Here is a 17,822-nt window from a genome sequence, read left to right on the forward strand (position 1 = left end):
TGCACCCACTAACTCGTCATCTAGCATTAGGTATATCTCCCAATGCTATCCCTCCCCCCTCTCCCCACCCCACAACAGTCCCTGAAGTGTGATGTTCCCCTTCCTGTGTCCATGTGTTCTCATTGTTCAATTCCCACCTATGAGTGAGAATATGCGGTGTTTGGTTTTTTGTTCTTGCGATAGTTTACTGAGAATGATGATTTCCAATTTCATCCATGTCCCTACAAAGGACATGAACTCATCATTTTTTATGGCTGCATAGTATTCCATGGTGTATATGTCCCACATTTTCTTAATCCAGTCTATCATTGTTGGACATTTGGGTTGGTTCCAAGTCTTTGCTATTGTGAATAATGCCGCAATAAACATACGTGTGCATGTGTCTTTATAGCAGCATGATTTATAGTCCTTTGGGTATATACCCAGTAATGGGATGGCTGGGTCGAATGGAATTTCTAGTTCTAGATCACTGAGGAATCGCCACACTGACTTCCACAAGGGTTGAACTAGTTTACAGTCCCACCAACAGTGTAAAAGTGTTCCTATTTCTCCACATCCTCTCCAGCACCTGTTGTTTCCTGAGTTTTTAATGATTGCCATTCTAACTGGTGTGAGATGGTATCTCATTGTGGTTTTGATTTGCATTTCTCTGATGGCCAGTGATGGTGAGCATTTTTTCATGTGTTTTTTGGCTGCATAAATGTCTTCTTTTGAGAAGTGTCTGTTCATGTCCTTCGCCCACTTTTTGATGGAGTTGTTTGTTTTTTTCTTGTAAATTTGTTTGAGTTCATTGTAGATTCTGGATATTAGCCCTTTGTCAGATGACTAGGTTGCAAAAATTTTCTCCCATTTTGTAGGTTGCCTGTTCACTCTGATGGTGGTTTCTTTTGCTGTGCAGAAGCTCTTGAGTTTAATTAGATCCCATTTGTCAATTTTGGCTTTTGTTGCCATTGCTTTTGGTGTTTTAGACATGAAGTCCTTGCCCATGCCTATGTCCTGAATGGTAATGCCTAGGTTTTCTTCTAGGGTTTTTATGGTTTTAGGTCTAACATTTAAGTCTTTAATCCATCTTGAATTGATTTTTGTATAAGGTGTAAGGAAGGGATCCAGTTTCAACTTTCTACATATGGCTAGCCAGTTTTCCCAGCACCATTTATTAAATAGGGAATCCTTTCCCCATTTCTTGCTTTTCTCAGGTTTGTCAAAGATCAGATAGTTGTAGACATGTGGCATTATTTCTGACGGCTCTGTTCTGTTCCATTGATCTATATCCCTGTTTTGGTACCGTACCATGCTGTTTTGGTTACTGTAGCCTTGTAGTATAGTTTGAAGTCAGGTAGTGTGATGCCTCCAGCTTTGTTCTTTTGGCTAAGGATTGACTTGGCGATGCGGGCTCTTTTTTGGTTCCATATGAAGTTTAAAGTAGTTTTTTCCAATTCTGTGAAGAAAGTCATTGGTAGCTTGATGGGGATGGCATTGAATCTGTAAATTACCTTGGGAAGGATGGCCATTTTCACGATATTGATTCTTCCTACCCATGAGCATGGAATGTTCTTCCATTTGTTTGTATCCTCTTTTATTTCCTTGAGCAGTGGTTTGTAGTTCTCCTTGAAGAGGTCCTTCACATCCCTTGTAAGTTGGATTCCTAGGTATTTTATTCTCTTTGAAGCAATTGTGAATGGGAGTTCACTCATGATTTGGCTCTCTGTTTGTCTGTTATTGGTGTATAAGAATGCTTGTGATTTTTGTACATTGATTTTGTATCCTGAGACTTTGCTGAAGTTGCTTATCAGCTTAAGGAGATTTTGGGCTGAGACAATGGGGTTTTCTAGATATACAATCATGTCATCGGCAAACAGGGACAATTTGACTTCCTCTTTTTCTAATTGAATACCCTTTATTTCCTTCTCCTGCCTAATTGCCCTGGCCAGAACTTCCAACACTATGTTGAATAGAAGTGGTGAGAGAGGGCATCCCTGTCTTGTGCCAGTTTTCAAAGGGAATGCTTCCAGTTTTTGCCCATTCAGTATGATATTGGCTGTGGGTTTGTCATAGATAGCTCTTATTATTTTGAGATACGTCCCATCAATACCTAATTTCTTGAGAGTTTTTAGCATGAAGGGTTATTGAATTTTGTCAAAGGCCTTTTCTGCATCTATTGAGATAATCATGTGGTTTTTGTCTTTGGTTCTGTTTATATGCTGGATTACATTTATTGATTTGCGTATATTGAACCAGCCTTGCATCCCAGGGATGAAGCCCGCTTGATCATGGTGTATAAGCTTTTTGATGTGCTGCTGGATTCTGTTTGCCAGTATTTTGCTGAGGATTTTTGCATCAATGTTCATCAAGGATATTGGTCTAAAATTCTCTTTTTTTGTTGTGTCTCTGCCAGGCTTTGGTATCAGGATGATGCTGGCCTCATAAAATGAGTTAGGGAGGATTCCCTCTTTTTCTATTGATTGGAATAGTTTCAGAAGGAATGGTACCGGTTCCTCCTTGTACCTCTGGTAGAATTCGGCTGTGAACCCATCTAGTCCTGGACTTTTTTTGGTTGGTAAGCTATTGATTATTGCCACAATTTCAGCTCCTGTTATTGGTTTATTCAGAGATTCAACTTCTTCCTGGTTTAGTCTTGGGAGGATGTATGTGTTGAGGAATTTATCCATTTCTTCTAGATTTTCTAGTTTATTTGCATAGAGGTGTTTGTAGTATTCTCTGATGGTAGTTTGTATTTCTGTGGGATCGGTGGTGATATCCCCTTTATCATTTTTTATTGCATCTATTTGATTCTTCTCTCTTTTTTTCTTTATTAATCTTGCTAGCGGTCTATCAATTTTGTTGATCCTTTCAAAAAACCAGCTCCTGGATTCATTAATTTTTTGAAGGGTTTTTTGTGTCTCTATTTCCTTCAGTTCTGCTCTGATTTTAGTTATTTCTTGCCTTCTGCTAGCTTTTGAATGTGTTTGCTCTTGCTTTTCTAGTTCTTTTAATTGTGATGTTAGGGTGTCAATTTTAGATCTTTCCTGCTTTCTCTTGTGGGCATTTAGTGGTATAAATTTCCCTCTACACAATGCTTTGAATGCATCCCAGAGATTCTGGTATGTTGTGTCTTGGTTCTCTTTGGTTTCAAAGAACATCTTTATTTCTGCCTTCATTTCATTATGTACCCAGTAGTCATTCAGGAGCACGTTGTTCAGTTTCCATGTACTTGAGCGGTTTTGAGTGAGTTTCTTAATCCTGAGTTCTAGTTCGACTGCACTGTGGTCTGAGAGAGAGTTTGTTATAATTTCTGTTTTTTACATTTATTGAGGAGAGCTTTACTTCCAAGTATGTGGTCAATTTTGGAATAGGTGTGGTGTGGTGCTGAAAAAAATGTATATTCTGTTGATTTGGGGTGGAGAGTTCTGTAGATGTCTATTAGGTCCACTTGGTGCAGAGCTGAGTTCAATTCCTGGGTATCCTTTTTGACTTTCTGTCTCATTGATTTGTCTAATGTTGACAGTGATGTGTTAAAGTCTCCCATTATTAATGTGTGGGAGTCTAAGTCTCTTTGTAGGTCACTCAGGACTTGCTTTATGAATCTGGGTGCTCCTGTATTGGGTGCATATATATTTAGGATAGTTAGCTCTTCTTGTTGAATTAATCCATTATGTAATGGCCTTCTTTGTCTCTTTTGATCTTTGTTGGTTTAAAGTCTGTTTTATCAGAGACTAGGATTGCAACCCCTGCCTTTTTTTGTTTTCCATTTGCTTGGTAGATCTTCCTCTATCCTTTTATTTTGAGCCTATGTGTGTCTCTGCACGTGAGATGGGTTTCTTGAATACAGCACACTGATGGGTCTTGAGTCTTTATCCAATTTGCCAGTCTGTGTCTTTTAATTGGAGCATTTAGTCCATTTACATTTAAAGTTAATATTGTTATGTGTGAATTTGATCCTGTCATTATGATGTTAGCTGGTTATTTTGCTCGTTAGTTGATGCAGTCTCTTCCTAGTCTCGATGGTCTTTACATTTTGGCATGATTTTGCAGTGGCTGGTCCTGGTTGTGCCTTTCCATGTTTAGCGCTTCCTTCAGGAGCTCTTTTAGGGCAAGCCTGGTGGTGACAAAATCTCTCAGCATTTGCTTGTCTGTAAAGTATTTTATTTCTCCTTCACTTATGAAGCTGAGTTCGGCTGGATATGAAATTCTGGGTTGAAAATTCTTTTCTTTAAGAATGTTGAATATTGGCCCCCACTCTCTTCTGGCTTGTAGGGTTTCTGCCGAGAGATCCGCTGTTAGTCTGATGGGCTTCCCTTTGATGGTAACCCGACCTTTCTCTCTGGCTGCCCTTAACATTTTTTCCTTCATTTCAACTTTGGTGAATCTGACAATTATGTGTCTTGGAGTTGCTCTTCTCGAGGAGTATCTTTGTGGCATTCTCTGTATTTCCTGAATCTGAATGTTGGCCTGCCTTGCTAGATTGGGGAAGTTCTCCTGGATAATATCCTGCAGAGTGTTTTCCAACTTGTTTCCATTCTCCCCGTCACTTTCAGGTACACCAATCAGACGTAGATTTGGTCTTTTCACATAGTCGCACATTTCACATAGTCCCACATTTCTTGGAGGGTTTGCTCGTTTCTTTTTATTCTTTTTTCTCTAAACTTCCCTTCTGGCTTCATTTCATTCATTTCATCTTCAATCACTGATACCCTTTCTTCCATTTGATCGCATCGGCTCCTGAGGCTTCTGCATTCTTCACATAGTTCTCGAGCCTTGGTTTTCAGCTCCATCAGCTCCTTTAAGCACTTCTCTGTATTGGTTATTCTAGTTATACATTCTCCTAAATTTTTTTCAAAGTTTTCAACTTCTTTGCCTTTGGTTTGAATATCCTCCCGTAGGTCGGAGTAATTTGATCGTCTGAAGCCTTCTTCTCTCAGCTCGTCAAAGTCATTCTCCATCCAGCTTTGTTCCATTGCTGGTGAGGAACTGCGTTCCTTTGGAGGAGGAGAGGTACTCTGCTTTTTAGAGTTTCCAGTTTTTCTGCTCTGTTTTTTCCCCATCTTTGTGGTTTTATCTACTTTTGGTCTTTGATGATGTGATGTACAGATGGGTTTTTGGTGTGGATGTCCTTTCTGTTGTTTTCCTTCTAACAGACAGGACCCTCAGCTGCAGGTCCGTTGGAGTACCTGGCCGGCCGTGTGAGGTGTCAGTCTGCCCCTGCTGGGGGGTGCCTCCCAGTTAGGCTGCTCGGGGGTCAGGGGTCAGGGACCCACTTGAGGAGGCAGTCTGCCCGTTCTCAGATCTCCAGCTGCATGCTGGGAGAACCACTGCTCTCCTCAAAGCTGTCAGACAGGGACATTTAAGTCTGCAGAGGTTACTGCTATCTTTTTGTTTGTCTGTGCCCTGCCCCCAGAGGTGGAGGCTACAGAGGCAGGCAGGCCTCCTTGAGCTGTGGTGGGCTCCACCCAGTTCAAGCTTCCAGGCTGCTTTGTTTACCTAAGCGAGCCTGGGCAATGGCGGGCGCCCCTCCCCCAGCCTCGCTGCCGACTTGCTGTTTGATCTCAGACTGCTGTGCTAGCAATCAGTGAGACTCCGTGGGCGTAGGACCCTCTAGGCCAGGTGCGGGCTATAATCTCCTGGGGCACCGTTTCCTAAGCCCCTCGGAAAAGCGCAGTATTCGGGTGGGAGTGGCCCGATTTTCCAGGTGCTGTCTGTCACCTGTGGAAAGGGAACTCCCTGACCCCTTGCGCTTCCCGTGTGAGGCAATGCCTCGCCCCTGCTTCGGCTGGCGCACGGTGCACTCACCCACTGACCTGCGCCCACTGTCTGGCACTCCCTAGTGAGATGAACACGGTACCTCAGATGGAAATGCAGAAATCACCCGTCTTCTGCGTTGCTCACGCTGGGAGCTGTAGACCGGAGCTGTTCCTATTTGGCCATCTTGGCTCCCTCCATTACTTGCTTCTAAAAAGGTCTGTTTGTTTTTACTATGATGTTCATAAGCCTTTTAAGAAAAGAACATCTGTACTATATGATTTGGTACATGGCCTTTCCTCCCTCCCAGTGTCCAATATAGCACTTTGCACATAGCATAGCATTCTGAAGACTTCTTGCATGGAAGAGGCAGAGAAATGCACCTGAGAATGTTGCATAGCTGTTAAACTCCCTTTCTTAAACTCATTTTTCTGTCGGATTTCTACAGATCGTTAAAACATTATCTGTTACACATTAAGTCAGTCTTTTTTTTTTTTTTTAACTAGCCTTTCTTCAATGAATTTCAATCTTCCCTATTCACCCTGGGTGCCCCGGTGGCTGCTGCTTTCATTCTGGACCTTGGGTAAAATCTACACCCACATCAATTTGTTAACAATATCTGTTGAAAGCCTATTGTGTATTGGCTTAGCTGATCTCCACTGTAGCCATGAAAATGGACACCTATATTTAAGGGTGAGAATTACACCACAGATATGAAATGTCTCTTAGAATGGACAAGGGAGAGGGACGCATTACTAGAAAAAAAAAGAAAACACACTGAGTTGAATATTTGTGGCTTAAGTTGCTAGTTATACTGGGAGAATTCTGAGTTGGTTTGCATTAGAATTCTTATTGCCCTTTTTAAGGAGGAACCCTCCCCCCAAAAAAAACTCATTAAAAAGTAGAAAGGGTTTTTTGGATATCAAGTAACTCTTTCCACATCACATTTGGCTGATTCCAGTGTGAAGGGATAAGAAATGCTTAAATGTTGTTATCTTTAAAGCCCACTTGGGATTAAGTAAGAAATTGAAAACATCCTACAAAACCCATGTGAATTGTTTTGGAACTCAAACATTTGGAGAGGCATTTATAAGAATTCTTTTATATTTGAGAATGCCCGCGTTGGTTTCACTTTTACTCTGGACATTTTCTGTATACCTTATTACAATATCATCACAGTTTTATTATTCTAGGCATAAAAGCAGCAGGTTTTTTTTAAAGATATAAATGATATAAAGCGAAAGAAAAAATCTATAGAGAATAGGAATAATTGTGCCCCCCCCCTTAAAAAAATCTCTTATTTATGATTGACTTTCAGGGTAAGAAAGGTGGGGCAATATGAACTGGTATCCATGATAAGGCAAGGGTAGTATGCCTAAAGCGTTGCATAGAAGGCAGATTTATCTCTATTTAGTCATTTATCTTACTCTTACCAGACTTATTTCCCTACGTGTCACTTTCGTTGTGTTGCATTCCTTCTTAAGCAATTAGCCTGGCTTCTCATTGTCCACTGAGTCAAGTTTGTGCTTCGTTCCCTGGATTTCACAGCTGTCCAGAATAGTAACCAACTTGGTTTCCTGCTCTTTCGTGAAGGACGAGGTCAGAAGAAAAGCCCAGAACTTCATAGGTGATGAACAAGATCATTCTGGGAATGGTCAGGCTCCTTTACTGGATGAGTTCACAAAGGTGAAAAGAGGTGCTTGAAGACACAGTTCCTGGGGGGTGCTAGGACCCCATAAAGGTTATTGAGACAGGAATCAAGGTTCAGCGTCCTGATCTCAGTAAAAATGCGGGGACTTGACTACGAGACGTGGCAGAAAATCTCTTTAATGCTAGAGCACAAAGGCCAGAGAGAGGCTAGTGTCAAGTCTTTGTATGCAATCCTTGAAGGTACTGCACAAAGACCCCTAATTATTAAACAGGAATAGTTTTAAAAGACACATCCTGCAGCTGAAGGTGGGAATCACAGCGTTCCAGTGCTAGAAATCAGGAGGCAGAGGGTAGACCCTTCTCTTGCCAAATGGCTTATATTAAGTCTGATCTATGTTCTTTGGGCTGTAGACTTGCCTGAGCATATGTGGTAGATTGGAGGGAAGGGCCAGGAGGACTGCATTTATATAAAGGACCAATATGATATCTGGTGCACATGACTTTCTCTAGAAATAGGGTAGTAATTATGAATACCATATGAGCTGTCACTCTAAATGTCATCAACTCAGTTTCCATGGATTTATGTCTGAGTCTTAGGTTCAGAGGAAGCTGCAAATAAAAACTGGAGGAGTTGTTCCCTTGCAGAATAAAAATTAGCACTATTTTGGGACCAATGCATATAATAATACAATATTCTGAGGTTTTTCTAACTCCGTTATCAACATACCAAAGCTTTGCTGCATTGGGGGCTTTTAGAGGAAGCACTGTAGTTTCTTTTTCGTTTTAATTGATGACTTTAGCACATCAGAGATTTTATCTGGAAAAGAGACAAGTAAAGTCCACTTAATGTAATTGTAATAATTAGAAAGATACATCATCACTGCATATTTTTCATGATACTTATTTCATTTTTTTCCTTCTAACTTTAAAAATTGTGGGAAATGTACATTAGGTGATTTATAATATATTACGTAGATATAGTTATTAATCCTTTTGAAGTATCATGTTTGAAAGAGAAATGTATTGTCTTCTAACAAACTGCAATGGTTTGTTTATTACATAATTAATTCATGGTAACATGCCAACCTCATGCTATCAAATGCAAAACCCATAGATCTTGCCATCTTGGCAATTCTTTTGAGGCAATACAAGAGTCATCCTCTCCCTTCCCTTGTATGTTTGCAGTGGGTGACAGGAATGGTTAGTATCACATTTAATTATATAATTATGAACATTATATAATTGGAAAACATTACTTTTTGTATGATTCCCTGTAAAAGATGGTTTCCCAAGATATAATTTGATTTTCTTCCACCTCAACTGACTGGAATAGCAAGGTAAGATTATGAAAGAGTTCAAAGGATAGAATCAAAGACTTTGAGAAAATAAAAGCAATACAATTGACTGGTGCTCTCAATCATTAGTTGTACTGATTCCAATAGCCTTTAGTTTGGGCTACCCTGCCATATATATGAGGTAACTCATATATAACCCAAGAGACAAAATAGAATAATCTGTTTCATGGAAATATTTTGCATCCAATACAGGATCCGAGAAATTAGGAACAGTCTGAAGTTCTCTTGGTCCTCTAAATAGTCAGTTAATGATAGAGATGGATCCCCAGGCTAACCTGAATTTAGTCAGTTAAATGGCGTGAAGTTGTTTAGAAACTGGATCAACATTTATATGGGTCAAAAGTCCAAGGACCTTTATCTCAAGACTACTAAGAGAACAAAATCAGTATGATGAGATGAAAAGAAAAAAATGTTTAAATGTAAAATATTAGTGAAAGGTTTTGCATAATGAAGTGTTAGAGCTGAGAGGTTCTCTGAAATAGACTAAACATCTGTTTTCCAGGACTGAAGAGATTCCTGGGATTCAGGGCTTTCAGTGCTAAGAACACCTGTGACCAGTTGGCCACCTATCATTGAGCACATTCCACCCAACTTCTTCACGTTACATAGAAAAGTAATAAGTATAGTTAGGTGAAATTACTAGGGTTTTAGTCTGTTTGTGCTGCTGTGATAAAATACCTCAAACTGCATAATTTATAAAGATCAGAAATCAATTTTCTCACAGTTCTAAAGACTGGGAAGTCTAAGACACTAGAAGATTCAGTGTCTGGTAATGGCTTGTGCTTTCTTGCTGTGTCCTCACATGCAGAAGAAATGAAAGGGCCAGGAAGATCTCTAAGGACTCTTTTATAAGGGTATTCATCCTAGCCTTGAGGTTGGAGCACTTATGGCCTAATCAGCTCCTAAAAACCCTACGTCTTAATACTATCACATTGACAACTGAGTTTCAACTTTTACATTTTGGGGGCACATTCAGACCATAGCAACTGGCCAGTGGCAAAGTCAAGAATACATTCCCAATCTGGTGCTTGTCCCACCACACTTGGTTTAGATGCCAGAAGATGGGACTGAGGGCCTCTTACTAGGGAGGACTGATTACAATGGAATTAATAGTAATGAAAAATATGATTACAGTAGCAATATAATAAACAAGAAATTTCTAGAATCCTGAAAAAAGTGACAACTTTAAGTCATTTCCCCCCTAAATCATCATGTTTTTCAGTTTAAAATATTTACTAATTTTCCTCGAGATTTCATTTTTAACTCTAAGGGTTATTTACAAATGTGATCTTTAATTTCCAACTATTTGGACATTTTCCAGTATCTTTCTGTAATTGATTTCTAATAAATCCTCTTGTAGTCAGAGAAAATACTCTGTATAATTTCTATTCTTTTGAATAGAATTGTTTTGTGACCCAGAATATGGTTAATCTTAGTGAATGTTCCATATGCACCAGGAAAGGATGTGTATTCTACTATTCTATAATGTGTCTTCTTATAAATGCCAATTAGTTTGAGTTGATAGTATGGATGAGATTTTCTTCTATCTGTATTGATTTTCTGCTTGTTCTTTTAATTACTGAGAGAGGGGTGTTAAAATCTCTAGCTGTATTTGTGCATTTGTCTGTTTCTCCTTTTAGTTCTGAGGGAGTTTTTCTTGTATTTGGAAGCTCTGCTATTTGCTGAATATGTATTTAAGATTATTATGTATTCCTGATAAATTGACCCTGTTATCATGAAATGTCCCTCTTTATACCTGGAAGTACTCTTTATTCTAAAGGCTTCTTTTTCTGATATTAACATAGCCACTTCAACTCTATATTATTAATGATTTCATGATATATGTATTTTTCATCCTCTCATTTTTAAGCTATTCATGGCTTTGTATCTAAAATGGGTTTCTTGTAAACAACATCTATTTTGAGTCTTGCTTTTTTTCAGTTTGACAATTTTCATTATGTAGTTGGAAGTTAGACCTTTCAACATTAATGCAATTATTGATATGATTGGATTTATGTCTGCCATCTTACTATACATGTTTTCTATGTGTCCCATCTGTTCATTTTTTAATTTTTTAAACTGCCTTCTTCCGGATTAATTAAACATTTTTTAAATGATTTATTTTATCCCACTACTAGCTTATTAGCAGTATCTTTATTTTATTTTTTATGGTTGCTCTCTATAATATACATCTTTGATCACAATCTATAGAGTATCACACCATTTATTATGACTTACTTTCATTTCAATTCTCTGATTTATTGAATTATGTTTTACTGTTGAATGTGTTATACTCCATGATTGTTATTTATTTTGCCTTAACTGTTCACTTTCCTTTTAAATAACTTAAATAAAGGGGAAAAAACATCATATATTTACATGTTTACATTTTTAGTGTTTTTTCATTTCTTCAAGCAAAAGGAAAATGATGCCAACTTACTTTCTGACATCATTTTCCTTTTGCTTGAAGAACTTCCTTTAAGACGCTTTATAGTAGAGGTCTGCTGTTGACAAATTTTCTTAGCTTCGGTTTGCCTAAAAAAGTTTTTATTTTGCCTTTATTGTGAAAGATATTTTCACTGAATATAGAATTTCACATTGACATATTTTTTTCTTGCAGCTGTTTAAAATGCTGTTCCATTGTCTTGATTTGCATAGTTTAGGATGATAAATCTATAGGATATATATCTTTGTTTTCTGATACCATGTGTATTTTTTCTCTGAACACTTTAAAAAATTTCTTTTTATTTCTATTTTTTAGCAATATTATTATGATGCACATTGGAGATGTGTGTGTATATTTGTTTTTGTATACAGGTGTGTGTGTTTGTCCGGTTTGGATTTTATTGAGCTCCTTGGATCTATGGGCTTATAGTTATCATCAAATTCAGAACATTTTGGCTATTATTCTTCCAAATATTTGTATTCATTCTCCTTACCTGGATCTCCCCCTCCCCCAATTTTTCTCTTTCTGAAACTTGAATTACTTTCATGTTAGGCCACTTGGTATTATCATACTGGTCATGAAATCTCTGATCATTTTTTGTTTTTATTTAGTAGTTTCTTTCTATGTGCTTCATTTTGAATACATCTTATTATTGTGTCTTCAAGTTTATTGAAATATGCTAATATTTTCTTCCATAGAATAGAATCTACTGTTAAATACCTCTCAGTGTATTTTTTCATCTCCAAAAGTTTTATTTCTTTTCGTTTCACCTATTTCTCATCATTATGCTCATGTTTTTCTTGACATATTTTAATGTTTGTAATATATAATAGCTTTTTAAATGTGCTTACCTGCTAATTTTATAATCTCTGTCATTTCTGGGTCTGTTTCTTTGGAAAAGTTTTTCTCCTTGTTATGGACCAGATTTTTCTGCTTCTTCATACTCTAGTATTTTTTACTGGGTGCCAGCTACGGTAAATTTTATATTACTGATTGTTAGTTTTTGTGTGTTTTTCTTTAAAGAATATTAGATTCTTTCTCCTACAGAAAGTGAAGTTAGGTACAGATTAGTTTGATCCTTTCGGAGCTCATTTCTAAGTTCTTTGAGGGTGACTCTAGAGTAGATCTAATTCACTCCCAGTTTTAAGATATGATCTTTTTTTGTCTCTATTATTTGCCATATATATTCAGTGAGGTCTCTCTATTTTTAGTGGAGAAACATTGAACTATTTCCAGTCTCACGTTAACATTGGTATTTGTGTTATAGCTATCCTGTTGTGTGTTACCCTGTTATTTGGCTATTATTCTTTCAAATATTTGCAGGCACTCTCCCTACCTGCATCCACCCTCAATTTTTTCTTTCTAAAAAGCAAAATAACATGTGCTGATTAATATTCAGCCAAAGACTCAAGAAAACTTCAATTCAGATATTTGAGGCTCTTTCTCTGCATTTCTTTCTGTTCTTAGGAAATTGTTTCTACCTATTCTAGAAATTTCATCTTCCCTGAACTCAGATATTCATTTCCTAAACTCAAGAAGACCATTTATCTCTGTTTATTTTCTTTCTCACTGTGCTATAGTCTTAAAATTACCTCAGGCAGAGGATTGTAGGGCTCATCCAGTTTTTTACTTCTCTCTCCAATATCAAAGTCCTGGTGTCCATTTTTTCCAATGTCTAAAACTATTTTTTGCATAGTTTATGGTTATTTTTCATTCAGGGTGATTTTATTCTCTGTTACTCGTTTGTGGCCAGAAGCAGAAGTCAATAATTGTATTTTTGATATGAGCAAAATTTAGTTCTTAAAATTAGAAATGTAGAATTCATCTCAGTTCTAGTTTTATGTATCTTACTGGTTAATTTATATTTTCCTTCAAACTTTAATAGATATCTCAATCTTAATGATTTCCCAAACAGAAATCTTAAATTTACATAGCACACCCTCACTCAAAGTGTGCTTCCCTTGGTCTTTAACATTTAGTAAATGGCACAAACATCCATCAGATTATTCAAGCTAAGAACCTAGAGTCATGTCAAATCATCTCTTTCCTTCACATCCCATATTCAACTCAACAGTCCTATCAATTTCGTTTCTAAGATATGCCTCACATCTATTCAATTATCATCTTCACTGACAACAATGTAGTCTATCACCTGTCATATAATTATTATAACAATTCCATACCAATATCCTATCTTCCAATTTTGTCTCTCTCTTATTTATTCTGCATACAATAGCAAGAGTAATGTCCTAGGGGAAGTAAATTGAATCATATAATTCTCCTATTTTAGATTTTCAATGGCTTCCTTTGCACTCAGAATAAAATTTAGTCTCCTTACTACAACCTGCAAAACCCCACAAGACCTGGCTCTTGTCTGTCTCACCAGATCTTTGCCTCACCATTATCCAGTTTTTCACTATGTTCTAACCATACAGTTTTCCCTGAAGTTATTCATGTGCCGTTTGTCACCTTAAGGCCTTTGTATATGAATTTCTTTCCTAGAGTGTACTTTCCCTATTCTTTCTATACCTCATTACCCTTGAAGTTGTTCCTTATATATTACCTTCTCCGAGATATCTTCCATGACCACTCCATCGAAGGAAGTCCCCTAATTCATTGTTTTTATTTTATTTATTTAATTTTTTGAGATGGAGTCTAGCTGTGTCACCAGGCTGGAGTGTAGTGGTGTGAGCTTGGCTCACTGCAACCTCTGCCTCCCAGGTTCAAGCAATTCTCCTGCCTCAGCCTCCTGAGTAGCTGAGACTGCAGGCGTGCACCACCACACCCAGCTAATTTCCAGCTAATTTTTGTATTTTTAGTAGAGACGGGGTTTCCCCATGTTGGCCAGGATGGTCTCAATCTCCTGACCTTGTGATCCACCCACCTTGGCCTCCCAAAGTGGTGTTATTACAAGCGTGAGCCACTGCTCCCGGCCTTAATACATCATTCTATATCAGTCCTTTGTTTGTTTCTTGGCTAAAATGGATCACTTCCTTTTTGGTTTTAAATTTTTATTTTTGACTTTCTTCCTCACTAAATTATGATCTCCATGAGGGCAGGGACCTGCCTGAAAGTCTTGCTTATTTTTGGCCTTCTAATATCTAGCAAAGTGCTTGGCTGAGGGCAATTTCCTAACTACAGAGATGAGAAGGGGAACCCAGATAGAGATATGTAGCTTTACTGAGTTGAGGAAATAAGCATTTTAGTCTATGGGACCTGAGGTTACTAGAATTGGTTGGCTTAAATAATTAATGTATTAGACCAATGTAGAGAAAGTACACTTAAAATAGAGGTGAGAATAGAATAAATTGATATATCTGGCAGGACTTTATAAAGTAGATTTATAGAAAGCATAATTAGACATAGAATGGTAAAACAGCATTAGATTTTAGCACAGTGTCTGTCTTAGCACTCAATATATGATTGTTGAATCAGTGGAAATGGATAGACACCTTCAATACTGGGTATTCCCTCCTCCTGTTGGAGAACTTCAGCCTGAGGACTCTATTTTATTTCATCCACAGGTTATTAGAATTCAGTTTGACTTGTTTTCATCTTGACTGATCCCAGAGTGAACCAGTCTGTCTAAAACACTAAAGCAAAGCACTCTTCTCTCTGCTAACTCTATTTTCTCTTTCTCTGAAAGTGAAGGGCTACATACCATGTCAATACTACTATTCCCACTACTATTTTGAAGATGAGATTATCACATTATACTGAGTATCTAGAAATCAGAGCCCTGGGGCATTCCTAGGATAACATTCCATCCTTCTGATGGTATCCTGGAGTAAAATACGTGCAAATTAAACAGCCTAACACTTAGACACCTTCACTTATATCCCATCCCACCAACATGTGGATGCCTATTCAAGCAATAGTTCATGGAAATTGGAAGGTTTGCATTTAAAAAGGACATTCCTAGTAAGAATCATCTTTCTTCCTTCTTTCTAGTCACAGTATTTTTTAAACACATGACATTAGTATTACCTGTTATTTTGAAATTAGTTATTTTTTATCCTTCCAGTTTTTTTCTTTTGTTTCTTAAAGAAGGAGACAATGTATTTGACATTCAAGAGACTTAAACACATTTCTAGAGTCTTTATAATTATAAATTTGTAATTGCATGTAATTGCATATTAACCCTAAGAAATAGTTATTATCGACCATACTTTATACGCCAGAGAATGAGGTTCAGAGAAATTAAATAACTTGTCCATGTTGCATGGCTCATAACTGATGGAACTGGAGTTGGAACCCAACTCTCTTTCAAACTGTTGAATAAGAAAGCTTATTAATTGGCCAGGCGCAGTGGCTCATTCCTGTAATCCCAGCATTTTGGGAGGCCGAGGCAGACAGATCATCTGAGGTCGGGAATTCGAAACCAGACTTGACCAATATGGTGAAAACCCTTCTCTACTAAAAATACAAAAATTAGCTGAGTGTCATGGCATCTGCCTGTAATCCCAGCTACTAGGAAGACTGAGGAAGGAGAATCAGAACCTGGGAGGTGGAGGTTGCAGTGAGCCAAGGTCACACCGTTGCACAGCCTGGGCAACAAGAGGGTAACTCAGTCTCAAAAAAAAAAAAAAAAAAAAAAAAAAAAGAAAAGAAAGAAAGCAAGCTTATTAATCCTAGCATATTGTTTAGCTTTCTTTATCCATTATTTCTTTCTATTTCTTTCTATCCATTTCTTTATCCATTATGAAGCAATCCTGACATGATGAATATGATTTTTTTGAAACTGGAAGTTGTGTGACAGAACCTGGAATAGTGATCAATGCTGTGTACACTATTTGGAGAAGACAGTCAAGTTTTCCTCACCATAGATAGGCTCTTGGGGGTTTATTAGACAAATGTTTTAATAGTTTGTCTACAGCTTGTCTTATTTATATATACTACCATTGTTTATTTGTCCTCTCTCTCTTTTATTGCCTATGCCAAAAGCAACATTAAGATATCCTTTATCAGACTTTTTACCTTTTAAAAATTATCAGAGTTTTCGGAATTTGATTCACAGCTTGCCATGTTGGGGATTATAGAACATAGATGAGAATTGGCATTTAATTCATCTAAAAAATGTTTCTTGATAGTATATCATGTGCCAGGCACAATTCCAGGTGTGAGTATTGATGTAAAAATAACCTGACAAGGTACCAAAGACGTTTTTTCTTGGTTGAAGGAAAGGAGAGACAAGCAATAATGTCATAAAATAATATTTCAATGATAGCAGCTGTCATACAAAAATAAACAAAGCTATCTAATAGTAAGTTACTGGGGATGAGCTACTTTATATTAGGTAATCAGAAAAGCTGAAGTGTCTACATGAGCAAGTAGACTTCTTTGTATGAGGTATGTGGAAAAACTGAGGCCCAAGTTGATTAAATAGATTATTCATTGTCACATAAATAAATCTCTACTGGCCAAATTAGGACTGGAACCTGAGTTCTGCAATTCTGTTAAAAAATAAACTTTTTTTCAGCTTTTATTTTACATTCAGGGGTATATGCACAGGTTTCTAACCTGGGTATATTGCATGATGCTGAAGTTTGGGGCATGAATGTTCCCATCCCCAGGTACTGAGCATAGTATTCAACAATTAATGTTTCAACCCTTGCCCCCTCCCTCCCTTCCCCCTCTAGCAGTCCTCAGTTCCTACTGTTGCTATCTTTATGTCCATGAGTACCTGGTGTTTAGCTCCCACTTCAAAGTGAGAACATGCAGTATTTGGTTTTCTGTTCCTACATTAATTCTCCTCAGATTATGGCCTCCAGTTCCATCCATATTGCTGCAAAGGACATGATTTTGTTCTTTTTTTTATCATTGTGTAGTATTTCATGGTGTATATATACCACATTTTCTTTATCCAGTCCATCACTGATGGGCATCTAGGTTGATTCCACGACTTTCCTATTGTGAATAGTTCTGTGATGAACATGCAAGTGTGTATATCTTTTTGGTATAATGATCTATTTTCCTTTGGGTATACACCCAGTAATGGGATTGCTGGGTTATTTGGTAGCTCTGTTTTAGGTTCTTTGAGAAATCTCCAAACTGCTTTTCACAGTGGCTGAACTAATTTACATTCCCGCCAACAGTGTGTAAGTGTTCCCTTTTCTCTGCAACCTCACCAACACCTGTTGTTTTTGACTTTTTAACAATAGCCATTCTGATTGATGTAAGATATTATCTCATTGTGGTTTTGATTCGTATTTCTTTGATGATTAGTGATGATGAGCATTTTTTCATATGATTGTTGGCTACAAGTAAGTCTTCTTTTGAGAAATATCTGTTCGTGCCCATTGACCTTAATGGGATTATTTGTTTTTTGTTTCTTGATTTAAGTTCCCTATAGATTCTGGATATTAGACTTTTATTGGATGCACAGTTTGCAAATATTTTCTACCATTCTGTAGGTTGTCTGTTTACTCTGTTAATAGTTTCTTTTGCTGTGCAGAATCTTTTTAATGTAATTAGGCCCCACTTGTCATTTTTTGTTTTTACTGCAATTGTTTTTGAAGACTTAGACATAAATTCTTTCCCAAGACCCATGTCCGGATTGATGTTTCCTAGGTTTTCTTCTAGTAGTCTTATAGTTTGAGGTCTTACATTTAAACCGTTGATCCTTCACTTGTAGC

Source organism: Pongo pygmaeus, chromosome 4, assembly GCF_028885625.2.
Source record: "Pongo pygmaeus isolate AG05252 chromosome 4, NHGRI_mPonPyg2-v2.0_pri, whole genome shotgun sequence".
NCBI lineage: Eukaryota > Metazoa > Chordata > Mammalia > Primates > Hominidae > Pongo > Pongo pygmaeus.